This window comes from Meles meles, chromosome 1, assembly GCF_922984935.1.
Source record: "Meles meles chromosome 1, mMelMel3.1 paternal haplotype, whole genome shotgun sequence".
NCBI classification, from domain to species: domain Eukaryota; kingdom Metazoa; phylum Chordata; class Mammalia; order Carnivora; family Mustelidae; genus Meles; species Meles meles.
Genome location: NC_060066.1, coordinates 42,694,081 through 42,713,774, shown reverse-complemented (window position 1 = coordinate 42,713,774; position 19,694 = coordinate 42,694,081). Strand labels below are relative to the sequence as shown.

Below are 19,694 nucleotides of genomic sequence, written 5' to 3'. Positions count from 1 at the left end.
AGGTCTGTCTCTCTGGTTTCAGTTCTCACATCCAGTACTTTAAAGAAAGGGTTTCTTGGGTGCCTGGGTGGCTCAGTGGGTTGAAGCCTCTGCCTTCGGCTCGGGTCGTGATCCCAGGGTCCTGGGATCGAGACCCACGTCGGGCTGTCTGCTCCGCAGGGAGCCTGCTTCCTCCTCTCTCTGTCTGCCTCTCTGCCTAGTTGTGATTTCTCTCTGTCAAATAAATAAAATATTGAAAAAAAAGAAAGGGTTTCTTTTCTTCTATGCATTTCCCCTCCCCCACTGGGTCCCAGACAGTCCTAACAACCCTAAATTGAATCGCATTCTCTGAGAAGTAGATAGAATGTTCATTTGTTGAAGACCATATCTGAGAGATGACACTTTGTAGGAATGAGATTCCAGCTCTGATTTCTAGAATCTAGAGCCCCAGGGCATCTTAGCACGAGGCACTTCTAGATTTTAATAGCAAGGAATGGATATAACACTCATTTCAACATCCCCAAATTCCATCTTTCCTTTAATCCCACTGTCAACCTTGATCCAAAGAAGCCACTTCATTAAATAAATGTATAAATTGGGGAGACTAGTGAAAAGAAACCAAAAAAGAAACTGTGCTCCATAGGTAAAACTTGTCACACCAAGAATAAACTTCCCTTCCCTTAGCAGCCACATAGCACCCTTCAAGGAAATAAATTTGTCCAGCAACTTCTTAAGTACTCTGCCTTCACCATCTATTTTGTCATTCTTGAAGAAGTACCTTAACAACATAGTTAAGACATGCCAACACTTACCTTTCTGTAAGTAAATAACAAAATGGTTTTAAAAGTTATTTTCTTCCATTCAGCTGTTGAGACTCTTGCTGGGACTTGAGAATCTCCCCGGAGAACACTCCCTGTGCACTGCTGTTGGCCCAGCCTCTCCCCTCACCTTCGGTCAAACATTAACCATCAACTGGGTTTATTGATTCTCAGGAGCCATCAGATGTCATAAAAGTTATCATTATATTCACTACAGAAAAGAAGTGGGTTTGTCCCAAAAGAAGCCATTTCACACCCAATACATCTCCAAGCAGGTGTCTGAATTTTTGAATGCAGAGAAGTAAATTAGAGACAAAAAGAAATTTAAGTGGACAAACTTTCTATGGATCCAACTGCCTCTAGAGTTTGAGCTCCATGACATCAAGACAGCTTGCCATATTTTATACACCTGGCATTTAGCATAGTGTCTGCCTAGAAGACACAATTAACAAATATTTGTAAATTCCATCTCAAACACAGAGTGCAGGGCGTTACTTCTGAGCAATGAAGCAGTTCACTGATAACTAGCCTGGAAAGACAGAAGAAATAACTCAGAAGGTGTAGCCAAAGATGCAATCTGGTAGTTCCTGCTTCTGAAATTCAAGGGTCCTCTTCAAAGTCTGTGTGAAACGACCAGTAGTCATCTCCCCCGCTGCCAAACACAAACAAGTCCTTCACAATTCTCTTCACAATTCTGAGAAGAGATTTACCTATAAAGCAAGTTACTTCTTCCACTCAAAATGAGGTTTCCAATTAAACAATAGAAGCCAATAGCCCCAGATTTCTTAAGTCAAGTTGTCCTTTAGACTGATTTCTGATTTCCATCATTCAGTCACTCTGGAAATTCACACTGGAGAATCAATGTCACTTTTGTGTCAAATGTGTCACACTTGATCCTGATTCTGTTGACCTGATACTCATTTCTGGGCTTCTCCTGAGCTGTGTTGTGCTTTCCATTTGTGTCTGGGTGTGCATAACACAGGGAAAGAACAAGAGCACAACCCACTGTCTAGATGAACTTCCTTCTCAAATCTCTTAAGAAGCCCCAATGGCTCTAAGCTTCATTTATCTTGAGAACTTCGAAAGTGAAACCATCTCGTCATATGCCAATGGTTTAGCATACTCAGTGGATCACAGGTCTAGGAAAAATCCTTCTCCTTTGTCTCACAGCCAACATAACTGTATAAGGAAATGAGATCAGCGAGGCTAAGCAATTCGCAAATTCACAACATCTCGACCCACCCATTAGTTAAATAAAACGACCTTGTTCTGTAAAATCAAGTATCTTCCCTTGTATGTTTCACTTCCTGAAATCAATGACAAGACTCTCACCAGCACTGCTCTAAAAGGAGTTTGCTTCTTTAGAAACTTTTAAATGATGTATGTAAAAAAGAACTTTTAAATCTATAATGTGGTTTCTAAAGATTCTATTTGTTTACTTGAGAGAGAGAAAGAGAGAACATGCAAATGCAGGAGCAGGGGTAGGGGAGGCAGCAGGGAGAAGCAGACTTCCCACTGAACAGGGAGCACAATGGTGGAGGGGAGGAGGGGGCTTGATCCCAGGAGGCTGGGATCATGACCTGAGTCAAAGGCAGATGCTTAACCAATTAAACCACTCTGTGCCCCTTTATAAAGTGTTTTTTAAAAGTATATATATGTATCACTTTTAGTCATCCTTTCTTAGCAATAATAATACAACTATGCTCATGGCATATTGGCTTATCAGGTTTTTTTTTTAATTATATTGTGTTAGTCACCATACAGCACTTCATTAGTTCCCGATGTAGTGCTCCATGATTCTTCGTTAGCACACAACACCCAGTGCTCCATGAAACCCATCACCGGGCTAACCGGTCCCCCCACCGCCTCCTCTCTGAAACCCTCAGTTTGTTTCCCGGAGTCCATAGTCTCTCATGGTTCATCTCCTCCTCTGACTTCCCCACTCCTCTTCATTTTCACTTCCTTCTCCTAATGTCCTCCGTGCTATTCCTTATGTTCCACATATAAGTGAAACCGTATGATAATCGATTTTCTTTGCTACTTATTTCACTCAGCATAATCCCCTCCAGTTCCATCCATGTCGATGCAAATGATGGGTATTTGTCCTTTCTGATAGCTGAGTAATAGGTTTATCAGTTTAAAAATATGCTTTCTCACTTAATCTTTACATGTTCACAAAGTAGATTCCATCTTATATAGAGAAAACAAAAGTTTTACCTTTTGCCCAAGTCACACAGCCTGTGATTACAGAATTAGGACTCCAGTCCTGGTCAGTCTAGACGATTCAGAGTCCAACATACTCACCACAACTATAGAATCCACCTAATTATCGTCCCTCTAGTTCTGTCTGAGTAATAAGAAAATCCATGGTTGGGGGGAGGGGCGGTGGTGCATGGGTGGCTCAGGCCTTAAGTGTCTGCCCTGGGCTCAGGTCAGGATCCCAGGGTCCTGTCAGGTTCCCTGCTCAGCGGGAAGCCTGATTCTTCCTCTCCCACGCCCCCTGCTTGTGTTCCCTCTCTCCCTGTGTCTCTGTCAAATAAATAAATAAATTTTTAAAAAAAGAAAAGAAAAGGAAATCCATAGGAAGAAAGTTCCCTATATAGCACCTTTCCTGATGTAAGATAGCCAAGATCCTAAATTGGGCTTCCCTGTACATTTTATGCTACTTCCAGCCTCTAGCTTCCAAGTCAAAGAAGCAGGTTGGTAGATCTCTAAAAGGCCAAAACCACGCACCCATTAGAAAAATCCACAGGTGATCACATCTCTAAATTAAAAAGGCTTTTCCTCTGCTCTCCAGGATAAAGGATTAGCATGGTTCTGAGAGCTGTGTGTTTCACCATTATGAATTATACATATTTATAATTTATAAAATTGTCTGGATCTTATCATTTCATATGTTCTGCCTTGTGTTTCAGGATGAACACCACTGCATTTTAGGAATTCATTTTCATGCAAAAATGAAACATTGCTAGTTCAATAGCTTAACACAGACTCAGGAATAATGGGAATAAAGAAAATTTAATTGGTACATTACTGATTCCCTTTATCGAAGCAAAGGAGATATAAATGATATATATGAAAGAAACAAATGAAGAGTTGAAAAGATCTGGGCAGATGCTTCTAACTGATGCATGGTGTTTAAAACATTTAACCACTTTTGTCTAACATTTTAACTGTTCCTGTGGCATTAGCCCTAGAAAATATATCAGTAATGTTGTAATTTATTGACAATGTGAGTTAGCAGGGAATAAAGCTAAGATTGCATCCCAGATAAAAACTCCAGGAAAACTTGGAATTATTCTTAAAATTCGAAGTATGTTACATTTCTAATATTTTTACTCTTGACACCTCAAAGTAAAAGAGATCTAGGAATGTTAAGTTTCTCCATCTTTCATGCACTTGCATTTTAACATCTACTTTGTGTGTTATATAGCCTGTATTTGGGAGCATTTTATAATGAGTTTATCAACACACAGGCCTCACGAACAGAAGTGTACAAGAATATTTTCAGTTACTTATTTAATATCTGTCTTGCTCTTGGTAACTTAATGATGGCACAAACTTTGTCCTCCACGGGCACTCAGTAAACACTTTTTAGAATCAAACTCATTTCAGTTGCTTAATTCAATAATTTTAAAGAGTCAGGATTACATGCAGGCTCACAGGAACCCAAACAAGTAAAGGATTTCACACCCCCTCAAACCAATATTTTACATCCTTTATTTCAGATTTATTTAGTGAAACGAGGTGAAATTAATTTTCTGCTAGTGAATGTTTTAGGCAGAGAAGCAAGATTTTCCCTGGTTACTTTCACCAGGACAGCGTCCATTTTCTGACAAACTCAAGCAACAAAGGTCTGCTTCACATAGCTCGGATACTTGTGTCTAGGTTTGCTTGAGTCTGGATTTTTGTGTTGTTACTGCTATTTACAGTGGCGGTGGAGGGGGGCAATTTTCCAAAGCAGAACACTTTCAGGAACTATTAAATGATTTAAGACTCAGCTCAAATACATCAGTAATTCCAAGTAAGAAACACTAAACCATACATCGTGCTGTCGCAAAACTTCATTGGCAGTCACCTGTGCTCATCCTAAAAATATTGAAAAAAGACAGTTTGAGGCTAGCAGAGGTTGGGGTATTTCCCCTCACTACTTGGACAAACATGGACCCAGTTTATAGTTGTTTCTTCCAAGAATACTCTAACTCCATCTGTAGCTGGTTGCTCCTGGCAACGGCCCAACAGGCGATGTCCTTAATCAGGCTCTAGTTACCGTGTCAGGAAATGGCTGACTAATCCTATGAATGGAGTGACTAGTAAACATCCCCATCATCAGCCATACAGTGGACAAAGGTCTTATAGAGCTTTCTAAACCTGGAGAGTTTGTTAAAACTGGGCCTTCCACCATCAAATCCTAGTTCACTAAGTCTGGGAGGCATCCCAGGAGTGGACATTTTTAAAGCACTCTGGAATTCTGATGCAAGTGATCATGTGACCCCTTGTGTGAGAAACACATGCTTAGGGATCCTGTGCTTTATTTGTCCATAGATAGCAAAGCCCATACTTGAGATCAATTTTCCCCTACGATTTAGGATCCATTTCTGCAGATTCTGTCTCAGACAGTGATGCAGTTGGTTTGATATCATACCTACAGATTGGATCCAGAAGATCCAAATATGCACATCTTCTCTCCGACACTTTTTCTGGGTCTATGGAACTTTGTATTAGACCTCAGATTTTCTTTAAATTCCAAGAAATTACAATAACCTTGTTGGTTTCCCGAGAACTATCTCTATGTCCCTTATCAGATTTCACCAATATGAACCTTTGCTCACATTCGGTTCACCTTCAGACCGTAGGGTCTGGCTTCTGCCTCCTCTATCCCATTGAATCTGCACTTGCCATTCTCTGTTGGTGGGTTGCTCATTAGGCACCAGAATGTTGGGACTGCCTCTGAAAATTTCGTCCTTAGGAAGTATTTCCTAGGGAGGGAAAATAGTCTTTTTGACAGTAATGAAACAACTAGACACCCACACACAAAAAAAGTGAAGTTGGACCCCTCCTTCACACAAGTCAGAAAGACTAACTCAAAATGGATCAAAGCACTACATGTAAGAGCTAAAGCTATAGAAGTCTTAGAAGGAAACAGTGGTAAATCTTCATGACCTTGGGTTTGTCAATGGGTAGTTTCTTAGATATGACGTCAAACACACAAATAACAATAGAAAAAAAAATTGAACATATAGAAAATTAAGAATTTTTGCTTCAAAGAACAGTATTAAGAAAATGAAAAGAACTCACAGAATGGGAGAAAATATAGTAACTCATTTATTTAAGAAGGGAATTGAATCTAGAACATGCTAAAAAAAAAATCTTACAATAAAAACCCAATCAAACTGGACAAAGGATTTGAACAGACATTTTTTTAAGAAGTTATGCAAATAGCCAACATGCACATGAACTGAGGCTCAATGTCATTATTAATCAGCAAAATGGAAATTAAAACCACAGTAAGCTATTGCTTCACACCCGTTAGGGTAACCATAATAACAAAGGCAGATGATAACAAGTATTGGAAAGGAAATAGAGAAGTCAGAGTCCTCATACACTTCTGGAGGGAATGTGAAATGATACAACAACTTTGGGAAACAAGAATGAATATTTCCTCAAAAACTTGAACATAGAGTTACCATACGACCCAGTGACTTCACTCCTAGGTATCTATCCACAAAAGATGAAATTGTATGTCCACACAAAATCTGGTACATGAATGTTCATAGCAGCATTTTTCATAATAGTCAAAAGTGAAAACAACCCAAGTGTCCATCAACTGATGACTGGTTCGATCAAAGTGGTTCACCCAGAAAACAGAGTATTATTCATACACAAAAAAGAATGAAGTAGTGATGTGGGTTACAACATGGAGCAACACTGAAAACATTATTCTGGGTAAAAGAAGTCAAACCTAAGAGGTCAAACACCGTACGAATCTATTCATATGAAATGTCCGGAATAGGCAAATTCATAGAGGTAGAAAGTACATTAATGGTTGCCTGGGGCCAGGGGGTGGGGTAGGAGGTTGGAGGGTTATAACTAAAGGATCTGGGTTTCTTTTATTGGGGATAAAAATATTCTAAAATTCTTTGCAATGATGGCTTCACAACTCTGTGAATATACTAAAAACTACTGAATTCTATACATTAAAGGATGAATTTTATGACATATGAACTTTATCTCAGTAAATATGTTACCAAAAAAAGGAAGTACTCCCTGCAATCAATCCCACCCTAATAAGAATATTCAAGACATAGGCTAAACATTTTCTGTCACCTCAATCCAGTCCCTTAAAAACAGATTATTTGTGTTCTATTATCACAGATACTTTGGAATTTTTAAAATTATTTTATTCTCATTTACGTATATCTGTCTTACTTATTATTTTATCTCCCCTTTTATCTCCCCCCACAGGGCACTTTGTTCCATCTCCTAGAGTTTTGTAAGGACCTATTTAGCCAGAGCAACCTCTTGGTTAAAAGCCATTTTGTTGTTTGTGCAATAAAACTGAAACTGACCCTGCCCTCCTCCCCCCAGAGAAACTTACTTAGAAGTAAGTCTGGGAAACCAGTAAAATATGGTCAGCTAGTTCCTAATAATAGAGCCCAGAATACAAGGCCAGGTCAGCCAGTTCCTGAAAACAGAGCCCAGAATATAGGGACGAGTCTGGCCAGGTGGAGACATCCAATCAGTAAGAAACACACATACTTTTTCCCTAACCAACAAAGAATGTAAACCCCGCCATTTGGGCACCAACCTTGAGCACCAATTCTGACCAGAGTAATAGGTTAGGTCAAACAGCTACTATAGGTTAACCTGTAATTCAATTGGCCACCTGCGTGTGACCTAACATGACTACAATCTCATTGGCCACCTATGTGTGGCCAGACTTTTGCTCTATAAAAGGTAATCTGTAAGATGGGGAGGGGTCGCCCTCTTCGGAGGCGGCCCTGACCGGCCAGTCAGTCAATTCTTGAGCCTGTAAGCTGGGGATGGTTGCTCTCTTCAGAGACAGCCCTGGCCAGTCAGTCTGACTTGTAATGCTTAACATAGAATAGACCTTTGCGTAACTTTCACCTTGTCTCAGTCTCATCCCCCTGACCGATCAGTCTAACTTCTAATACTTATCATAAAATAAAACTTTAAATAACTTTCACTTTGTCTCAGTCTCGTTTCTTTTTCTTTTTATATTTGATTTATTTATTTGACAGACAGAGATCACAAGTAGGCAGAGAAGCAGGCAGAGAAAGAGGAGGAAGCAGGCTCCCTGCCAAGCAGAGAGCCCGATGCAGGGCTCAATCCCAGGACCCTGGGATCATGACCTGAGCTGAAGGCAGAGGCTTTAACCCACTGAGCCACCCAGGCGCCCCAGTCTCATTTCGTTTAATAACGGATCTAACAGGTTTCGGCTCAGCCAGTTCAACACTAGATACACCTCTGACCTCACCATTGTCTTTCTACTAAACCTAGTAACTCGAGAGACGAAGAGGAAAAAATTCTCCTCTCTTTGGTCTTTCCGCTCAGGATAACACTAAGTCTAGTCTCACTAACAACTTAGAATGGCTGGGAAAAAACACTATTATCCTAAGCCTGGAATTTCCCAGTTTCTGTATGAGAAATACAGGAACCAAAATCTCACCTCTGTGATCCATTGAATGGCCCTGTGGAAACTGGGTGCATAGAAGCAACCCACAGTGCAGAGGAGGGGGTGGAGGGAAAGTGATAAGTATGGAATCTACTGGAGAGTCCCTGGCCTCATCAGCAAGTGCTCAGGGCGCCAGGTCACCCTTCTAGCAAAGCATGGGGGAGACCCAGCAGAGCATCTTAAATGGCTGGAGCCCGCTTCCCCAGCTGCCCTCGGTTGAAATCTGAATGGCCTGACCAGCATCTCACAGAGGCTGCTCCAAATGGGCTTTTTACTCCTGAATCCTCCCAGGGCTGCTGCCTCTACATGAGAAAGAGAGGGAATTGTCTGGAACTAGAACTATAGTCAAGCAGGTTTATGAGACAGAGGTAGCTGTACCTGCCTTAAGTCTCCACTTTATACAAAAGAAAACCAGAAACGTAGAAGAACACAAGGCTTGACAAAAAGTCTGCCCAAACTCACCATTCTTTTTTAATCTTGGAAAGAGTTATCTGAATACAAATAATAAATTTTAGGGTGCCTGAGTGGCTCAGTCGGTTAAGTGTCTGACTCTTGATTTCAGCTCAGGTCATGATCTCAGGGTCCTGGGATGAAAGCCCATGGCAGGCTCTGAGCTCAGCTGGAGAGTCTGCTTGTCCCCCTCCCCCCACCATCTTTCTCTCTCTCTCCTCTCTCAAATAAATAAATAGTTTTAAAAAGAAAAAAAAGTATTTTTTAGCTCAGGAGTTCTCACACCCGACTGCTGAGAATTGCAGGCATTCTGATGGGTGGGTCTTGGGTGAAAGCTGCCAGCAATCATCCTGAAAGTCGTCCGTGGTGCCAGGCCCTGCTGAGTGGAGCCCCATGGGTCTCATGTCCACATGCCAGGCCCTTTTCTAACTGTTCTCTAGTAGCTCACTTAATCTTCACAACAACCCTGAGATGGCTATTATTATTACTACTGTGCAAATAAAAAAATTGAGGAACAAAGAAGGTAAAAATAGACTCTCCGTGGTTTAAATCCAGGTAAGAATAGAAGAAGAAAATCCAAGCAATTAATAGCTACCCTCAGCTAACTGTTCCCACCTGCAGACAGCATCTCTGCCCAGCTCTACTCACCCACAAGGTACAGAACTCAGACAGGTTCAAGTTCACCAAGCAGCCGGATCAGCCCGCAGATCCACAGCCGAAATAGCAGCCCTTTGCACCCCAATACAGCTCCCATCAGCTGCCCATCCCACGTGCCCTTTCCTACGTCACCAGGAATCCTGTCACCACTGAGCAACCTGCCCAGGGCTCGTTCCCATTAAGAGTAACACTGACCACTTTGTCTCACAGAGCATTTTCCACCCCAATCTTCTCCCCGCTGACGCCTCAGCATTCCTCCTGGTCCCCCTTGTCGTGGAACACTACCATCACCTGGCTGGCTCGGATTCAGTCGCATTCAGTCTCTCTGTCTTTCAGCTGCTCTGGAGGAAGTTCCCCTCTCCCAGAACTAATTAGGAAGTGGTTAGCTTTACTGTAGCTCAGCTCACACAAGCCAAGCCTAGTGACCAATACCGCTCAGAGTTATACATAATGCCAGGCCCCTCTTGCTCCCAGCAACAGCTGAATTACCTCTGATTTCGTGGCTTTCTAAAAGCTACCCTCCCTTCAGTGACTGAATATTCTGTCCATTATTAGACTATTGTGTGGCTCCCAATACAGCCTTGATGACTTGTGGACCTTCGTTCTTCAATTTAACATGAGTCTACAGGGACCTTGGGCTATGAAAATTAATATTCTTCTCTCTTTGGAATACAAAGCTTTTTGGTCCTTTTCTTTTTTGGTCATGAAGCAAAGGAATGTGGAGAAGATTGCCAGGGAACTCGTCCTGGGGTCACAGGGTCAGTAGCACATTTCCCAAGCCTGGCACAGGCAGTAAGAGCTTATTTCTCCCCATCTTTCTCCAACTCCATGATAAATTAGTGTACTGTTCTTTAAGGCAGAGTTTTCAAGAGGACAGACTTCAGAAACTGGCAAGTTGGGATCTGAATCCAGTTCAAATGCTACTCTTTGACTTCTATATGCATCACTAGCATGAATTTGGAAATCTTAGACTAGACCCTTGATACCCAACTCTGTGCTCATCACTTCAGTGGCCCAGTCAAAGGGGTGAAACACTAAGGTGCATTAGAAGTCTTTGTAGAGAGCTCCGAACTCTGTCTAAAAATGGTACCATGATATTTAAGTGTATGTTGAAGGTGGAAAGAGAAGATTCCCAACATTTTACATTAGTGACTTTTTTGTTGTTGTTGTTTGTTTGTTTAAAGAAGGGATTTTTTTTTTAAGATTTTATTTATTTATTCGACAGAGACACAGCGAGAAAGAGAACAGAAGCAGCAGGAGTGGGTGAAGGAGAAGCAGGCTTCCCACAGAGCAGGGAGCCTGACACGGGGCTCGATCCCAGAACCCTGAGATCAGGACCTGAGCCCAAGGCAGCCGCTTAATGACTGAGCCACCCAGGCGCCCCCATTAGTGACTTTTCTAAGGAGGTTTTCAACTCTACTCCACCTGCCTTAAGCATCTGCTCCTGCCAACCACACTCAGACCAGAAACCAAGAACAATTCGCCTCATCTGTCACAAACCTAAGTAACTAGGAGGCTAGTCACCCTATCTTGTGGTATCAGAGACTGCTAGACAACTAAAATTAAAATCTGGTGTCTTTACCACACCAAACAAAATACGAAGGAAGTCACAGAAAGTTAAGCTCAAATCTTCGTGTAAGGTTCTATTTTAAAAGCTAATCTATTTTAAAAAATAGCTAAAATACAACACACATTGGTGAGAAAGCTTGAGATGAATCATGAGACATCAGAGTAGACATAATCTGGACGTAGCATTTCTCACCAAATGATTTCTGGAAGTATGGCGGGAACTTGGTTTCTATCAGTAGCTGACTGGATAGTTGCCCTGATTCTACAGCCCTGTAGCAACAGCTTCATCTTTTGTGGAGCCTACAATTCTCCCCTTGAGGAACTTGGCACAACTTTCAAATGTCACCCATCTGATTCGTCCACAAGTTATTTTACCGTCTGTTCATCTACTGAATTCAAACATGTTCATCTACTGGATTTTAGGATGAGCCCCGATTCTTGTTTCACTATTTACTCTGAGAACTAAACAGCTATTTTGATTATCTCTGTTTAGAGAATTATCTATTCTGTGCCAGGCATCAGGCAAAGTGCTTGGCTTATGTAATCTCTAATGTGCACAAGTCTGAAAAGTAGATCACGGTCTCCAAGCCCCATTTACAACCGAGGAAATGGAAACTCAGTGGAGTCGAATATCTTGCTCCAGACACATAGCTGCTAGATGACCCAGCCACCATTTGGACTTGGATGTGGTAACTTGAGATCTTTGCCACTGTGGACACTGCTCCTGATTTACAGGGACATCCTAGTTACAGCTTCTACTCTGGACACCATGACCACTTCCTTTCTCTTATCATTTGGCCTTGCAGTGACTCCTCTGCCACTAACAGGAAGAGGCCTTAGTATACACCCAGCTCTGTTTTCTAATAATCTGAAGAGCAGCTCTGGGGAATTTATGCCAAAACTAGAATTGTTGCTTTGGGCAAACTCTCTGATATTTAAGTAGGCAATGTTAAACCAGTCCTATTTATTCATATGCTCCTATATTCTGGCCAGGACATATTTATATAAATTCATCTAGAGTACTCTATCCAAATTCAGAGCTCTCCATTTCAGAAGCCTCCTGGCCTCACCAAGATCCTCCTGAGGTGGTAACAACTGGTGGTCACTTCCTTTAGCATTTTCCAAACTTAAGTCACATCTGCTGTGCTGGGCAGGGAAGAACGCTAGCATCACAGGGGAAAGTTTCTCTTATAGACATCTTTTAATAAATAAATGAAATGAGTGATAGAATTCAGATCTTACCATTTTGCTAACCCTACTGGAATAGTATAGGCAAATAACAAAGAGATAAACTGGTCACCATATGCCTTCTGGTAGAAGTATGCAATACTGTCTATGGAGGATTCATGTTGAAAAAAAAAATGTACCTGAATTAGACCAAACCTCCTACTTTAGAGTGTAGAGCCAACAATGTAAGCTCTCTTGGCATTGATTGCATAGAAGATACAGTAACATTCTCTATAAAGATAACTTTTACAACCACCATTGACAAAAGCAAAAGATACAGCATTAAAATGTAATTTAATAAAGGCTTTTCTGCAGGGGTTTAAACTAATGAAATCCCACCTAGTGATTAATTTGACTCACAGAAGGTTGTAGAAGGTCCACAGAAGTATCTGTAGTCTATAGTCAGATACCTAAGGCTTCATCCTGGCCATTGTGTGTGACTTGAATTTTTTCATTTTAACATTTTGTAATAGAAAATTTCAAACAAAGACAGTAGTGGAGAGAATAATGTTATGAACCCCATGGACCACCACCCGGCTTCAGCAATGATCACCTCATGTCCAACCTTGTTTCTTTTCTGCCTCCCTTGAACCACGTGATCCTCCACCCCAGAGCATCCAAACCAGCTTCTTAGAAAAAAGAAAATGGTGATCTTGTCTGGAGACAGTCCTCTGGTCAACTCTCCTGAAGGTAGAAAGGTCCTCCCTTACCTAGAATAATAGGCGAGGCTGGTAAAATCCTGTCAGCTTTGCCCTCTGCCTGACTACTGGTGTTTGAAGTATAGAAGCTCCTTTGCTTACAGACCAGTTGGATTCTTGGAGCCTTTTCCACCTCTATTTGTGCTCAACATCATACAAATTACTTTTAACATCTCTAGGTGGTGGTAGACAACATTGAGGAACTTTCATCTGTTAACTGCAGACACTGGTGAGTTTGGCTCTTAACCACAGAAGTTTGTGAGTTCTACCTCTGAACCACAGAATTTCCTGAGTGGAAAAGACTGTATTAACAACTCAGAATAACCACCTTCCAGGTCCAAATCAAATAGCTGAGTCTTTGCCTGGTGGCTGCTACCCACTTCTGATCAAAAACCTGCATGAATATGGCAAAGATCCATTCCTCATACCACACACCAAAATACATTTCAAATAGATCGGAACTTTCTTTTAAAAAAAATTTAAGAACCATATAAGTACTAGAAAGTGAATTCCTGTACGACCAAGAAATGGAAAAACTTTCCTAACTCAAAACAAGAAACAACAATGAAAACATTGAGAAACTTAATATTAATTTATTTAAAAATTTTGCATATCACTCATAAAGTTTAAAAAAAAGGGGGCACCTGGGTGGCTCAGTGGGTTGGGGCCTCTGTCTTCAGCTTGGGTTGTGGTCCCGGGGTCCTGGGATCAAGCCCCACATCGGGCTCTCTGCTTCCTCCTCTCTGCCTGCCTCTCTGCCTACTTGTGATCTCCATCTGTCAAATAAATAAATAAAATCTAAAAAAAAAAAATTTTCAAAAAAAACTATTTTATAATCAAGTGTTAATATCTCATGTAATTTATTGACTGTTGTAGTGAAAATGAAAAACAGAAGGGCTGAGTGGTTACAGAATGGTTGTGAGTACATTGGCTCTTTACCCCCATGATTTCCTGGATGACTAGGAGCTGTGACATCCTCTGCCCAGCATCATGAGAGGATCGAACTGCATATCAGGAAAAAAATCCAAATTCAAAACTGGAAGTACCATGTCTACTGATGTGTATCACCTTTGCAGCATTGTAAAGTTGAAAAATCATTAAGTTGAACCAGAATAAGTCTGGAACCATCTGTACTTTAGAAAATAGAAGAATAAACCACATTTGTTTAATGGTTACCATGGCATAGGGGTACACCTGGATGGCTCAGTCGGAAGAGCATGGGACTCTTGATCTCAGGGTCATGAGTTTGAGTCCTACATGGGGTGTAGAGATTACTTATAAAAATGTTTTTAAAAACTTACAAAAATAGTTACCATCAGGGAAGAGAGGGATCAAAGTGCAGAATTAGAGCTAGAAATTCTCTCGGTGTGACTCAGTGTATAGATTTGACATCAGAATCACATCAATTCTTTACACAGTTAAAAAATAATCTTAAATCAAAATGAAAAGAAAGCAATTCCTAAAAATTGAAAGCAAATGAAACAAATGAACTTCACTTTTGTATTGAGCTGACAACAGAAACACTGAAAGGAATTAATCCAAGTAATTTTAAAACACTCATTTGATTATGTATCCCTAGTGGGATAGATCTTAAGGACAAAAATAACTTTAAAGAATCTTAAACTGTTTCAGACATCATACTGTTAGTAATGATATTATTATTGTTATTCTGAAACATAGTAAAGCAGAAAGTAATTATGTTAATATTGTTTGGAACCAGGATTTTAGGCAGAAGAGAGAAAAATATGCAAATATAAAATCAAAGAAGCTAAATAAAAAACCTTTCTCACTAAATCCAAATTCAAAAATATTAGCTGGAACTCATGATGTATTTTATGCTAAATATTTTTTATCATTCTGTCTACTGAAACAGCCTGGGAACAATGACAAACTTGTAAGCAACGGCCAGCCCTACAACCAGTTTGTGATCTTTAAATATCATTTTTCCCAAAAGGAATTAAGCCTCCTTGGAGAAATTGCTGATTCTAGGTTTGTAGCAAGAAATCTACAAAATGTGCCTAGAAAATTTGTCATAGCAGACAGCAAGGAAGTTATCAAAAACTACAGTGGTTGTATCAAAGATTCAGAAGCCAACAGCAAGAAGCTCTCACAAGCAAAAGATGGAAAATTTTGAGAACCAGTAAGAATAATGACCACAATATGAATCACATGAAATATGTAAGATCCACAAAAAAAATGTATTCATCACCTTCAGAAGATGTAAAGAACCAATGTTTTATTCTGAAAACATGTAAATACAGGGCAAGAATCAAGGATTTAACCTGCACTTCCTATACAACTGAGTCTCAGGGTAACCAAATATTTTTCAAGGAAAAGCTTCTCTTTAGAGAAGTCTTCTAAGCTAATAAATGAAGGAATATTTTCATTTTGCAACCCCTACTGAAATACTGGATCTCCACATGATGATGACCTAGAACAGACAGGCAGCTGGTCTCTATGTGCCTTCTGAGAGAAGTTCTGTGATACCACCTATGAAGACTTCTCAAGGAAAATTTGTACATGCCTCAGATCAAATCTCCAATTCTAGAATGTAAGTCTAACAACTTGTTTGCGGGAAATGCTGGTCAGAGAACAGGTTAGGGATGAAATGACATCTCAGGTTGCAAACTATGAAATATGAGAGTCTATTGGACAAATGATTCTTGTTCTTCTGTGTCTAAATTGAAAAAGGGAAGTGGAGGAGGGAGAAGAAGCCTATAGATTGAAACAAATTTAAGAGAATTTTTGGACCTGTTTGACACAACCGGTTCTTTCTAAAGAGTGGGGGTGAAGGAATGAAACAGGAAAATTCTAATGTCCCTTTCTCCACTGTCTGGGTCTGGCAGGCCCCAGGGCAGCAGTTGGTGGATACTGATGGCAGGTGTCCGCACCGGGGTCATTCACAGAGCATTTCCTGGGCAAAAATCCTAACCCTTGAAATAAAGGTAACAGCACTGCCTGGGACAGGATGAATATCTTGTTACAGAAGGCAAATGAGTTCAGAAGACAACTCATGGCCTCGGTCATTTATCTAGGCGGCAAATCCAGGACAAAAGCATTCTGAAAGCCTGGTGGGTGCTGGCGAGCAGTGAATAAAAAGGAATTATATCTCAGATCTCCTTTTCCCCATCCCCTTATATCAGTTTTAAATAGATCATGAATGATATTTTTAAAGACAGATGCAGTCCCTTTTCCCCTGTGGCAAGTAAGGCAGTGAGAGCTCATTTATTTAGCATCATATTGATTAGAAAGGAGGGGTATGATACAATGAGTATTGATTGCCGTAAAGATGACCCAGAGGCAGCAAAATGTCCTGAAGAGGTTTATGACTCATCAAAATGCAATTATATTCCAGAGAGGCAGAGCTTTATATATCTCATATTGGATTAAATTTATCTGATAAATGTTCAGCTGCATACGGCAATGTGAAATCTACATATCCAGAATACTCGACTCCCCAGAAGAACATGTTCTCTGTCCAAGCCACACTGGCTTTCCTGCCTTTGGATCTAGACAAATATGACTTCCACCAAAATATTTACTCCATCACATGAAGATTTTGGAGAAAACAGACTTAAAACTGAATTGGAAAGAATATGGTAGAAAATGATTGCCCAGTACGTAAGGGGAGGCTCCCAAATCTATCGTGTGTAAGGAAATAATATACGTAAAGTCCTATGTATGTGCATAATCGGTAAGGGCTCCTAGCTGACACCTATGGTTATTATTGTCATGTTAGAATTATTAATATTTTACTACACCTCCTGTAGGTCCTTAAAATAGAACTACATGGATGTAAAGTGGGCTGTGCCCTCAGAAGAGGAGTGAGTGTATGTATTTGGTCTTAGCTTGAGCTCAGATTCACTTGAACACAGTGCAATCTAATAACCACCATGCTATTCCTCCTTTGCTGCTTTTCATTTATCCCAAATAAGCAAATACACATAAAGCAGGCACAAGAACAAAAAGACCGTCCCTAAAATGCAAAATCTTCCTGGGAACATGCTGTGAGCTGGGTTGTCCAGTGGAGTCCCTCAGCTGATGTAAAGCAGAAGAGAATATGATGTATATCTATACAGAAAGAGATCTCTTTTTAAAGAATTGACTCAGGCAATGATGGAGGCTAGCATATCCAAAATCTGCAGGATAAGCCAAAAGGCTTAGAACCAGAAAGAGCCAATGCTACAGTTCAAGTCCAAAGATCATCTGCTGACAGAATTCACTCTTGCTTGGGGGTCGGGGCGTAGGGGGTGGGGGCGAAGAATCAGTCTTTTGTTCTATGCAGGCATTCAACTGATTGAGCGAGGCCCACCCACATTAGGGAGCACAATCTGCTTTATTCAAGTTCGCTGATCTAAATGCTCATTTCACCCCAAAACCCCCTCACAGAAATATCAGAGTATTGTTTGACCACATATCTGAGCATCATGCCGAGCCAAGTTGACACATAAAATTAACCCTCACAATCTCTCTCTCTCACTCACTCACATACATTTCTCTTATATCTTGAGCAAGATTCATCCCAAAGTGAGGAAGGAAGCATCTAGGTTGTGATGTCAAGCACCAGGGTTCTTTTTTTTTTTTAAGATTTTATTTATTTATTTGACAGAGAGAGACCACAAGTAGGCAGAGAGGCAGGCAAAGAGAAAGAGAGAGGAGGAAGCAGGCTCCCCACTGAACAGAGAGCCCAATGTGGGGCTCGATCCCAGGACCCTGAGATCATGACCTGAGCCAAAGGCAGAGGCTTTAACCCACTGAGCCACCCAGGTGCCCCAAGCACCAAGGTTCTTGTAGAAACCTCCAAAGAAACCATGTGTCCAATGAGAACATCACTGCATCAATTCGAGGGTATGATTTTATCTCTTCTCTAATGAGAAAAACAATCCATTGATTGAGAAAATAGGCATGATTTATCTAAGATACTATTTTTCAAACCCATGAGCTAAATATTATGTTCCCAATTATAGACGGAGAACCTCTTTTCAGTTAAGTGATTTGCCTTAGCAGCTATCAGCTAATAGAAGAATCTAAGTCTGAATGCAGAGTTGCAAATTCTATATGACTTGTGACTTCTCTTTATGCCTGTGCCAGAAGTAAGGAAAGCATGAAGTGCAGACAAAATGCCTGTAACAGAAGAAACCTGTGAGAGTCAGTCTGTCACACTATATGTGGTTCCATGGTTTCATGTGGGATTAGGGGAGTTGTGGGGAGGAACGCTCATGCACATGTACATCCAAGCCAATAGACTGAAAACCAATAGACTGAAAACCTCCTCTTCTTTTTAAAAAAAACTTTTATTTATTTATTTGGCAGAGAGAGATGCAGGGAGAGAGGGAACACAAGCAGGGGGAGAGGGTGAGAGAGAAGCAGGCTTCCTACTGAGCAGGGAGCCCAATGAGGGGCTCAATCCCAGGATCCTGGGATCATGACCTGAGTTGAAGGCAGATGCTTAACGACTGAGCCACACAGGTGGACCCCTATACCTCATCATCTAAAGAGATGCTTTTGGTAGCAAGACACACCCATATTTCCCAATCTGTCACACCCACTTGATGACCATCACCTGCTGCAGGTTCTCACTGAGGCCCTGGAAAGGCCCACATCAGCCATTTGCTGGTCTCTTATCTCCTCCAACCCCAAACTTAGACTAATGATGGCTCACAGTTTGGGCAGAGCTATTCCAAATTGCTGCTGAGAGACAGGCAGCCAGTGGCAAGGCTGTTCTTTGATTACTAGCTGGCCCCTGCTAGCACCCCTGGTGACCCACTCCAGGGCTCCCCTTGGGGAACCACATCTTGGGCTCACACTCAGATCCACCCTAGTTTATGGCTGGGTGTTCCAAGAGTGAACACACCAAGCCGGAGAATCGTAAGAAGAAGATTGGAATATAATCCTTGTGCTGTTTGCTTTTTAAAGTGTGTGTTAGTATTGGGGCTAGAAAAAGAAATCTGTTTCTTCTTCCTATGCCCCCCAGACAAACTTACTCCTGCTTTTGTTCAGTGCCTGATCTCAAGTAAGACTGGGAGCCTGGGGACTGCACAAGAGGCTGAGTGCTAGGCAGAGCCACAGTCATGCCATCCAGATACAGACATAAAAATAACATGCCAATCCATAGAGTATCACCCAACAGGTGCATCTAGGGCAAGGCACATCCATCATGGCCGACTTCTAGTGAGAGTGAGAACCAGAAAGGAGAAACTCCTTTCCTTCTGTGGTGCCTCTTATAGCAAACAGTGAGCCAGTCCCTGCACATTTGCCAAAGCTCTGAAAATCACGGCTAATGTGAAAAACAATGCAAGAGCTGTTAGTCCACCCCAGGGAAGCCACGTGCAAGTAGTAAATTAGAGGAGATGAGAGATAACAACAGACTGTCCAATGCAACGATAATGACCAGAAACCAGGAAAGTGGTTGCCTTCATTCAAAAAACATGTTACTAGCAATAAGGTAATACCCGGATTCCTACAAAGAGAAGAAAATAATACTTTGACACATTCAGATCTCAAAATGACACCAGGAGGTACTTCCATAGTCTTTGTGATTATTTTTCTAGGTAAGGAGATAGGTCCAGAGCAGTTAAGTAAACTTGCACACAGTAACAA

General features: G+C 41.1%; 1 protein-coding gene across 2 annotated transcripts in view; it reads right to left on the bottom strand.

Moving 5' to 3' along the window:
• Positions 1-9,675, bottom strand: part of CDH17 (cadherin 17) — a 70,827-nt gene extending 61,152 nt beyond the window's left edge. The window contains exon 1 of one of the 2 annotated variants that reach the window (XM_046022033.1): positions 9,592-9,675. The gene's annotated coding sequence lies outside the window, so the exon portion shown is untranslated. Of the gene's footprint in view, positions 1-791; positions 925-9,591 lie in introns of those variants that run through there. The other variant, XM_046022024.1, reaches the window with a different exon arrangement.
• Positions 9,676-19,694: the final 10,019 nt, after the last annotated feature.